Consider the following 7,434-nt stretch of genomic DNA (forward strand, 5'->3'; position numbering starts at 1 on the left):
GTCGCGATACGATAAACCGCAACTGCAATAGGCTACAATCCTACCTTTATCAAAGTCGGAAACGTGACGGTACGCATTTCTCCTCCTTACACGAGGCATCACAACAACATTTCACCAGGCAACGCCGGTCAACTGCTGTTTCTGTGTGAGAAATCGGTTGGGAACTTTCCTCATGTCAGCACGTTGCAGGTGTCGCCACCGGCGCCAACCTGATGTGAATGCTCTGAAAAGCTAATCATTTGCGTATCACAGCATCTTATTCCTGTCGGTTAAATTTCGCGTCTGTAGCACGTCATCTTCGTGGTGTAGCAATTGTAATGGCCAGTGGTGTATCTTCTGGCGTTGCCTTGGTAGAGGTTAGGATAACGTGTAGCAACTGGAGACACTTGTTATTGGAGTTCAATTTCCCATATTCAGCAGTGGATTCGATGATTTGGTAATCCTGTACATTGTTTTAAGTGCGACATTGTTTCGCCTTAGACCAGGATTTTGAAGAGGATCATCTGAAGTGTCCGTTGATGTGCACGGGACTGTATTAAGTGAGAATGGCAGCGGAATTTAGACGCTCCTTTTGTCTGTTCCAGTTTTCAACTGTTGTGGCACGCTTTTTACTTGACTGTTTTGGACCAGGACTCAGTGCGTGATCACCGTACTGTGGCTGTTAACGTCGCCTCTGTACATCGGCTTCATGAAATGCACCACGACCCTAGCGTTGCCTTCGCTCAAGTTAAATAAATTACTGTTTGAAATTTGTATTATAACCGTGTACATTTTGATGTTTGGGGCTCTGTTGAGTCAAGTGCTCTTGCTAGGCTTTGTGTAGAGCTCCGTTGGGATGTTGATCGGTTGTACGCGAATCACACGCGTGATATTGAGATGTCGGCCACACACGTGAAGATACAGCCCGCTAATACACTGAAGAGCCAAATAAACAAGTACACCTGCCTAATATCGTGTAGGGCCCTCGCGAGCACAAAGATGTGTCGCAACACGGCGTGGCATAGACTCGACTAATATCTGAAGTAGTGCTGCAGCGAACCGACACCATGAATACTGCAGGGCTGTCCATAAATCCTTAAGAATAACAGGGGGTAGAGATTTCTTCTGAACATCACGTTGCAAGGCATCCCAGATACGCTCAGTAATGTTCATGTCTGGGGAGTTTGGTGGACAGCGGAAGTGTTTAAACTCAAAAGAGAGTTTCTGGAGCCACTCTGTGGCAATTCTGACGTGTGGGATGTCACATTGTCCTGCTCGAATTGCCCAAGTCCGTCGGAACGCACAATGGACATGAATGGATGCAGGTGATCAGACAGGATGCTTACGTACGTGTCACCTGTCAGAGTCGTATCTAGACGTATCAGGGGTCCCATATCAATCCAACTGCACACGCCCCACACCATTACAGAGCCACTACCAGTTTGAACAGTCCCTCGTGATATGCATGGTCCATGGATTCATGAGGTTGTCTCCATACCCGTACACGTCCATCTCCTCGATATAATTTGAAGTGAGACTCGTCCGCCCAGGCAACATCTTTCCAGTCCAACAGTCCCATGTCAGTGCTAACGGGCACGGGCGAGGCGTAAAGCTTTGTATCGTGCAGTCAGCAAGGGTACACGAGTGGGCCTTCGGCTCCGCAAGCCCATATCGATGGTGTTTTGTTGAATGGTTAGCACGCTGACACTTGTTGATGGCTCAGCACTGAAATCTGCAGCAATTTACGCTAGGGTTGTACTCGTGTCACGTTGAACGATTCTCTTCAGTTGTCGTTCGTCCCGTTCTTGCAGGATCTTTTTGCGGCCGCAGCGATGTCAGAAATTTAATGTTTTACATGATTCCTGATCATCGCGGTACACTCATGAAATGGTCACACGGAAAATCCCCACTTCATCGCTGTCTCGGAGATGCTGTGTCCCGCCGCTCGTGCTCCAACTATGATATCACGTTCAAACTCACTTAAATCTTGATGATCTCCCATTGTAGCAGCAGTAACCGACCTAAAAACTGCTCCAGACACTTGTTATCTTATATAGGCATTGCCGACCGCAGCGCCGTATCTGCCTGTTTACATATCTCTATATTTGAAAACGCTTGCCTATACCAGTTTTTTTTGGCGCTTCAGTGTAATAACTAACTGGCGAATTTGAGATTCACGGGGTGTAAAAAGCAAAAGGGTGTAAAACTATTAAGTGTTACTATGCTCTGAAGTTTTATTATGTATTGGTTCGCTAACTGTTTATAAGCTGAAAAGTAGAAGAAATTTTTTCCCTGTCTGAGGAATAGTTACAGCTTGCTAGCTTTAATTGCTCAACGATTTGTTATTTAAGTGTTTTCATGAGGTGACCTTTTCTCCCCTTTTATTTACTTATTTACCTTTTGATGCAAGTTGGTTCTGGGTATTATTTATTGGTCCTCCACCTTTTTAAATGGGTTTCTTGAGTTCCCTACGCATGCACGTTCACTTAAGTCTTTTTAGGGTATACCTAACGAGAATTTTCACTGTCTGTCTGAAGGCAGTTATATCAATCTCTGCACACTTGTTCTCTTTTTAAGTACTTTACTGCTCATTGGGGCGAGATTTAAGGAGACTTACTGAAGGCAGCCCTATAAATTTGTGCACTTGTTTACTTTGTTAAATTATCTAAATGCCCTTGGAGGTGCATTTTAAGAATTTCCTTTTGCTGGTCGTCTCGAAGCAGCTGTAAGTTACGCTGTCTTCCGGAATAGCTATTAAGTTTTTATCCTTTGAGATGAGTTATGCTTCTACGTTTTCTTAAAGAGCTTCTGTTTCCAATTATTAATTATTTGTCCATTTGTAACTAAGAAGTGCTATCTTTAACTTTTGCCTTGTTTAAATTATCATTGAAATCAGGTGGGTAATTTCTTAAATTTGGAGAGTTCAGAATGTTGGTTGTAATCCTGTTAATCTATCTGATTTCAGTTATTTCTTTTAAATAAAAATGTTTTCATGAACAATGGTGAGGGATGTGAGTCCCAATCTGTCCAGTTCTTACACTTAATTTCATGTTTGCTTGTCGGAGATTTGACTTACCACGTGGCCATAAGCGAGCAGGATACAATAATATCCTTCCGCTCAGCCGCTCTGCCGGTATTTAGGAGCCCACACAGCCCCAATCCAGCAGTTCCAGGACGGGGCTAGTTCTTGTTGCACTCCACTGGAGACCGTCCAGCGAGCAGCCCATTGTGGTCATTAGATTGGCAACATCGACCGTCCTGCTCTCACCATCGGCTAGTGTCTGTCTAGGGCTTTGCTTCTAACTGATCGTTTGAATCTATTCTGTGGATTTTGGTTCCACGTGATAATTAGCAGAGTTGCGTGACTCGCGCTCACAAGAGACACCTTGAGTGCGGCGTCGCAAAAGATTAATGATGTTTACGGCATTCGACGCCCCACATACTGTCTGTCTTGCAACCACAATATTGGCTGCTAGTCGCAACACGGGGCGGGACCGGAGGTGTCCAGTGGCGAGCGTGGCACGAGGCTACGGAATGTAGTTGAACCGCTTAGTCGACGAGTAACTCACAACAGTGATACAGTGTAGTGCTGTTGATACAAAGCAACGCTACGGCAGCGATAGACAAAGCAAACATTGCATTATGTTTAAAACAACAGTTGCCGAAGTGGACAGAACGGAACCCATGAAAGTTCACAGAGTGACAAAGAGGTGACAGATGAAATACTAGCAGTTACGCAAGATGCCGCCCCCCCCCCCCCCCCAATCGTGAACCATGGACCTTGCCGTTGGTGGAGAGGCTTGCGTGCCTCAGCGATACAGATAGCCGTACCGTAGGTGCAACCACAACGGAGGGGTATCTGTTGAGAGGCCAGACAGACGAGAAGAAGGGTAGCAGCCTTTTCAGTAGTTGCAGGGACAACAGCATGAATGAAAATTCCTGGCAGGAGAGCTTCTGTAAAGTTTGGAAGGTAGGAGATGAGATACTGGCAGAAGTAAAGCTGTGGGTACCGAGCGTGACTCGTGCTTCGGTAGCTCAGATGGTAGAGCACTTGCCCGCGAAAGGCAAAGGACCCGAGTTCGACTCTCGGTCGGGCACACAGTTTTAATCTGCCAGGAAGTTTCATATCAGCGCACACTCCGCTGCAGAGTGAAAATCTCATTCTTGAAACAGCCTGGATGATTGACTGATCTGGCCTTGTAACACTAACCAAAACGGCCTTGCTGTGCTTGTTCTGCGAATGGCCGAAAGCAAAGGTAAACTACAGGCGTAATTTTTCCAGAGGGCATGCAGCTTTACTGAATGGTTAAATGGTGACGGCGTCCTCTTGGGTAAAATATTCCGGAGGTAAGATAGTCCCCCATTCGGATCTCGGGGCGGGGACTACTCAGGAGGACGTTGTTATCAGGAGAAAGAAAACTGACGTTCTACGGGTCGGAGCGTGGAATGTCAGGTCCCTTAATCGGGCAGGTAGAAAATTTAAAAAGGGAAATGGATAGCTTAAAGTTAGATATAGTGGGAATTAATGAAGTTCGGTGGCAGGAGAAACAAGACTTTTGGTCAGGTGATTACAGGGTTATAAATACAAAATCAAATAGGAATAATGCAGTAGTAGGTTTAATAATGAATAAAAAAATAGGAATGCAGGTAAGCTACTACAAACAGCATAGAGAACGCATTATTGTGGCCAAGATAGATACGAAGCCCATGCCTACCACAGTAGCACAACTTTATATACCGACTAGCCTCGCAGGTGACGAAGAGTTTGATGCAATGTATGATGAGATAAAAGAAATTATTCAGATAGTGAAGGGAGACGAAAATTTAATAGTCATGGGTGACTGGAATGCGATAGTACGAAAAGGAAGAGAAGTAAACGTAGTGGATGAGTATGGAATGGGGGTAAGGAATGAAACAGGAAGCCGCCTGGTAGAATTTTGCACAGAGCATAACTTAATCATAGCTAACACTTGGTAAAAGAAGGTTGTATACATGGAAGAAGTCTGGAGATACTGAAAGGTTTCAGATAGATTATATAATGGTAAGACAGAGATTTAGGAATCAGGTTTTCAGCTGTAAGACATTTCCAGGGGCAGATGTGGTCTCTGACCACAATCTATTGGTTATGAACTGTAGATTAAATCGAAGAAACTGCAAAAAGGTGAGAATTTAAGGAGATGGGACCTGGATAAAGTGACAGAACCAGAGGTTGTTCAGAGTTTCAGGGAGAGCATTAGGGAACGATTGACAAGAATGGGGGAAAGAAATACAGTAGAAGAAAAATGGGTCACTTTGAGAGATGAAATAGTGAAGGCAGCAGAGGATCAAGTAGGTAAAAAGACGAGGGCTAGTAGAAATCCTTAGGTAACAGAAGAGATATTGAATTGATGAAAGGAGAAAATACAAAAATGCACTAAATGAAGCAGGGAAAAAGGAATAGAAACGTCTCAAAAATGAGATCGACAGGAAGTGAAAATGGCTAAGCAGGGATGGCTAGAGGATAAATGTAAGGATGTGGTGGTGTATATCACTAGGGGTAAGATAGATACTGCCTACAGGAAAATTAAAGAGACCTTTGGAGAAAAGACAACCACTTGTATGAATATCAAGAACTCAGATGGAAACCCAGTTCTAAGCAAAGAAGGGAAAGCAGAATGGTAGAAGGAGTATATAGAGGGTCTATACAAGAGCGATGTACTTGAGGACAATATTGTGGAAATGGAAGAGGATGTAGATGAAGATGAAGATGAAATGGGAGATACGATACTGCGTGAAGAGTTTGACAGAGCACTGAAAGACCTGAGTGGAAATAAGGCCCCGGGAGTAGACAACATTCCTTTAGAATTACTGACGGCCTTGGGAGAGCCAGTCCTGACAAAACTCTACCATCTGGTGAGCAAGATGTATGAGACAGGCCAAATACCCCCAGACTTCAAGAAGAATATAATAATTCCAATCCCAAAGAAAGCAGGTGTTGACAGATGTGAAAATTACCGAACTATCAGTTTAATAAGCCACGGCTGCAAAATATTAACACGAATTCTTTACAGACGAATGGATAAACTGGTAGAAGCCGACCTCGGGGAAGATCAGTTTGGATTCCGTAGAAATGTTGGAACACGTGAGGCAATACTGACCCTACGACTTATCTTAAAAAATAGATTAAGGAAAGGCAAACCTACGTTTCTAGCATTTCTTAACTTAGAGAAAGCTTTTGGCAATGTTGACTGGAATACTCTCTTTCAAATTCTGAAGGTTGCAGGGGTAAAATACAGGGAACGAAAGGCTATTTACAATTTGTACAGAAACCAGATGACAGTTATAAGAGTCGAGGGACATGAAAGGGAAGCAGTGGTTGGGACGGGAGTGAGACAGGGTTGTAGCCTCTCCCCAATGTTATTCAGTCTGTATATTGAGCAAGCAGTAAAGGAAACAAAAGAAAAATTCGGAGTAGGAATTAAAATCCATGGAGAAGAAATAAAAACTTTGAGGTTCGTCGATGACATTGCAATTCTGTCGGACACAGCAACGGACTTGGAAGAGCAGTTGAATGGAAGGGACAGTGTCTTGAAAGGAAGATATAAGATGAACATCAACTAAAGCAGAACGAGGATAATGGAATGTAGTCGAATTAAATCGGGTGATGCTGCGGGAATTAGATTAGGAAATGAGACGCTTAAAGTAGTGATGAGTTTTGCTATTTGGGTAGCAAAGTAACTGATGATGGTCGAAGTAGAGAGGATATAAAATGTAGACTGGCAATGGCAAGGAAAGCGTTTCTGAAGTAGAGAAATTTGTTAACATCGAGTACAGATTTAAGTGTCAGGAAGTCTTTTCTGAAAATATTTGTATGGAGTGTAGCCATGTATGGAAGTGAAATGTGGACGATAAATAGTTTAGACAAAAAGAGAATGGAATCTTTCGAAATGTGGTGCTACAGAAGAATGCTGAAGATCAGATGGGTAGATCACATAACTAATGAGGAGGTATTGAACAGAATTGGGGAGAAGAGAAATTCGTGGCACAACTTGTCTAGAAGAAGGGATCACTTGGTAGGACATGTTCTGAGGCGTCAAAAGATAACCAATTTAGTATTGGTAGGCAGCGCGGAGGGTAAAAATCGTAGAGGGTGACCAAAAGATGAATACATTAAGCAGATTCAGTAGGATGTATGTTGCAGTAGGTACTGGGAGATGAAAAAGCTTGCACAGCATAGAGTAGCATTGAGAGCTGCATCAAACCAGTCTCTGGACTGAAGACCACAACAACAACGCAAGGTGAGTCAGTGGAATGTGTGGTGTCGTATATGCTCGACTTTGCGGATAATGTACATGAGGAGTATAATGATGACGATACGTACCGAACAAGTGAAAATGACACTGAAACAGGTGTCGAGCCACGTAGTTGATATTCCTTGTCGGATAGGGAGCCACAAATACCTTCTCGAGTGATACG

The sequence above is a fragment of the Schistocerca piceifrons genome, chromosome 2, assembly GCF_021461385.2.
Source record: "Schistocerca piceifrons isolate TAMUIC-IGC-003096 chromosome 2, iqSchPice1.1, whole genome shotgun sequence".
Lineage (NCBI taxonomy): Eukaryota > Metazoa > Arthropoda > Insecta > Orthoptera > Acrididae > Schistocerca > Schistocerca piceifrons.